This window comes from Coenobita brevimanus, chromosome 70 (assembly GCF_032717465.1).
Source record: "Coenobita brevimanus isolate Jiangsu-jjx chromosome 70, ASM3271746v2, whole genome shotgun sequence".
NCBI classification, from domain to species: domain Eukaryota; kingdom Metazoa; phylum Arthropoda; class Malacostraca; order Decapoda; family Coenobitidae; genus Coenobita; species Coenobita brevimanus.
The window spans coordinates 37,168,256-37,171,971 of record NC_137023.1 but is presented as its reverse complement, the minus strand read 5'-3'; the positions used below and the strand labels follow the sequence as shown (position 1 = coordinate 37,171,971).

At 40.8% G+C, this 3,716-nt stretch overlaps 1 long non-coding RNA gene across 1 annotated transcript; it reads right to left on the bottom strand.

Annotated features, from left to right (window-relative positions):
* Nucleotides 1-2,178, bottom strand: LOC145406383 (uncharacterized). Its single transcript, XR_013898523.1, has 3 exons — nucleotides 2,116-2,178; nucleotides 1,061-1,132; nucleotides 1-120 (listed from the first exon to the last, which is right to left on the bottom strand). It is a non-coding gene; the product is annotated as an uncharacterized LOC145406383 (long non-coding RNA).
* Between the last annotated feature and the right edge of the window lie 1,538 nt (nucleotides 2,179-3,716).

Sequence of the window (3,716 nt, the reverse complement as noted above, 5' to 3'; positions counted from 1 at the left end):
TAGTTAATCTGTGCGTACTAGGCCTGCTGTACTTTGAGCACGTGTTTCTTATTCCTAGTTGTCTCTTAAATTACGTGAAGGCAACGTCTGGAGAGAAGTTGAGGGATTGTGATGGTCCGCCTGGAACACAAAACTTTCATAAGCCACACATACTTGTATATTAATCAGCACACCACAAACTACTTTTAATCAATGTAAATATAAGAGAGAGAGAACGTACAGCGATAAACCTAAGAAATTATCCTCAACCAAATCACCTAATGAAGATGGTTTTAGCCTCTGCAGTTCTATGACATTATTTATTTACTTATTTATTTATTTGGTTGGTTACTTATTTGTTTGTTTGTGTTCTACCTATGTTCATTCGATGAAATTCAGCCCGGGAGAGACTTTACAAATTGTAGTTACTAGACAACCTCCATCAGCCGCCTCACTATCAGGGTGTTCTTGTAAACTGAATATCACCATCTGACAGAAGCAAGAATAACATAGAAATTGCCTCCTCTTCCTGATGGAGTTAATGATAGAAATTCACTGACAGCTGCAGTAGGTCATGTGCGGCGAGGTGACTGTGGAACGCATTTTCTGTCCACACCTGTGCTTGGCCAATACCTAACCACTTCACTCACAGAACATCATTAATTTATACTTTACCACTGCTAGTTCCTGACGATTTTACTCGGCTCGGGAGAAACTTTTTGAACTGGGCGTCTTAGATACCAGTGTCAACTCCATCTTCGATCTGTTCTAAAACTGCCACCTGTCCACCAGAATATTTAGTTATAAAGAAAGTAGCATTAGACTGTCATGCTAGTCGCAAAGAAGTGCTACAGAAAGGATGCAGAACCATATTACTGCTATATTCTCGCACTGAGCTACGTGAAATATGTTGCTAAAGAGCGAAAATCTAGGCCAAGTTGGTGTAAAAGAGGTATAGGATGTTCATCTGAGCTACACAAAATCGTCTGGAAGCAGGAATGAATTAAAGATGACGTAATGGAGCAGAGGAGGTTAACAAATGCAACACCTGACTCTGAACACCTGGTTCTAGAAATCTTACCTGGAGGGCACGAGTGTGGGTGCGTGATTGCTGTTTCCACCCCGACCTGTACTGAACCACTGGGACGCCTGGCTGGGGGACGGAAAGGAAAGCATTATTATTATGCAACCAAGCAGAGAAAGTTGGACGACGTCTTTGTTCAGCAGGGGATTAGTAGTAGATGATGATGATGATGCTGATGACGATGATGAAACAGAGTATTAAAAACAGATCCAACTGACCAAAATGCCAAAGCCTCTAAGCTAAGCAGATGAAACGGTCAATTATACGCCCTGATGCATATACAGTAACTAATCACGCAGCTGGGATAATAATTGCATTTACACTGACTGAAAAAAAAAATACAAAGACTTAATGTAATTTTATATTTATCATACCTACATTTCCAGTACAAAATGAGTTACTAAGACACTAATATCCATCCCACGGGGTCGTATCCTCGTGATCTCAGGAGTTTTTCATGCATCTTTTTCCCGTCGATCAATTTTCTATATTCTCTTGCTTGTTTTTTATATCAACGTAGACTGAGTAATATATATGCAGAAAAATTAACGGTAACGTCTTTTTCTGTTTTATTCTGGCTAAATAATGATTTTACTCATCTAAGACTTTTCGAAATGGAGGAGTTATTAATTCTTATACCCTGTGTACCATCTTCCCATGCTGAATAAAATCGTTCGACACCAACAAGGATAAAATATAAAATACGTCATCGAACTGAAGGGGTTAACCAGACAATATGCAGAAATAAATCGGTAAGGAAGAAGTGCTAAGACCACCAGAATACTGCCCTTAATGTCGTATGCTTAATCCCTAAATCGTGATGTGTAGGCAAGCCCTCGGTTTTTGACGACAATTTCTTAACCTGATGAAAATGGAGGGTGTCTGGGTCCTTTGCATCGTCCCTGATTGCACTGTTTTGTGGGACGCAGGCTATCGTATCTAATAATAGAAGGTATCCCAAAAATTATCGCCGAAATTTGAGGGCTTTCCTAGACCCTTGTGGACTCAGTTTAACAATAAGAAATAATACAGCCAATAAACTGAAGCCTTACCACCTCAGCATCTCTTGAATAACAGTGCACTTTTCTGAAATATCCCCACCCTCTCGTCCCCTACTCTACCATCCTGGGACACACCGTCAGGCTACACCCAGCCCTTTGGCTCTCGTTGCAGTGTGAATGCGTCACCCTCGCCATGCTGCTACTCTGCCGAAGACAAATGAAATCCAACGTTATGTAAATTATAAGGTTGTAAGCATATTATGCCGCGCGATGAAAGGTCTGAGCATGAGAGGCAGACTGACTTGAAAATTCTTTGCAAAAGTAATACATTGTTAGACATTTTCACGAACTGAAAAAATAGGTTATGTTGTTATAGTATTCTTAGAAAGGAGCAACAGAATAACTTATAACCTATTTATATAAAGAAATTCAACGTCATGAAAGCCTAACTACTGAAAAGCATGTTGTGATTAATTATGATATACACTATGATCTGTTTCTATAATTACCTTCCTAATGGTCACCGTACAATATAGGATAAACAGTTAGTGAAAACTACTTTTTTTCGTATTTCTAACTTACCAGCCAGTGACCGCCCCGAGCACTAAGGGGAAAAGTCCAAGAAGGGCGAACAGTGACATAAGAAGTGGCTTTCCGAGCGTAATTATCTGAGTCACCCCACACAAATCTTCGGATTGTCTCTCCCTTGCCTTAGATTGTCTCCCCTTCGAGCCAGTCCCACCTGTTATGTGTTATGGTGTGGTCTGTCGGTGGTAAAGGACTACAGTACGTCTGTCTTAACTTGGCTGAGAAATTCGTCATTTTGCACCATATTTCGCGTAATTCAAAGGCAGAAAACGGTGTAATCATTTCCATAACACCTTGTGATTAGCATCATATTTTAGTGTTATTGTGTTGTAGTTCAGCATTCATGACTGAGAGACGGCAATTTTAAACCAAGTGGACAGAGAACCCAGTACATCCTCACATTGCCACAGACTGGGATGTTGAAGACGAATCGAATGCATTTTTTTATTTTTTCAGTAATAATTATTTTTCATCTTCATTCTTTCTTCCTCCTCCTCCTCCTGTTCCTCTTCTTCTTAATTTTTTTCTTCATTTCTTCATCTTTCTTTCTTTTCCTCTTCTTTCCTAATTTCTCTCTTATTTTATCCTCCTCCTTCCTTTTCGTGCACTGACCTTTAGTACGTAGGGTAAAATCAAGGGTGTGTCTGAGTACATCCCTGTGGCGGGACGGTGCATGGTGGTGGTTGCTCCTATTGATCCGCCACCACCACCACCACCAGGCCCTCCATCTCTTCCCTATGGTACCTCATGACCTATAGTGGTGGAGTAGCGGCGGAAGTAGATGAAGAAGGCTAAGATTCATGTCTGTCGGTGGTCATTAAGGCAGACGATCAATGTTCACTACGGTTTTAATCGTCCACCAGAATATGACCAATAGTAGTTTGTTTACATGATGCAGTTTTACGCCGTGCACTTCCTTTTATGCCGTCCACTTCCTTTTATGCCGTGCACTTCCTTTTATGCCGTGCACTTCCTTTTATGCCATGCACTTCCTATTATGCCGTGCACTTCCTTTTATGCCGTGCACTTCCTTTTATGTAGTGCACTGCTTTTACGCCCTGCAC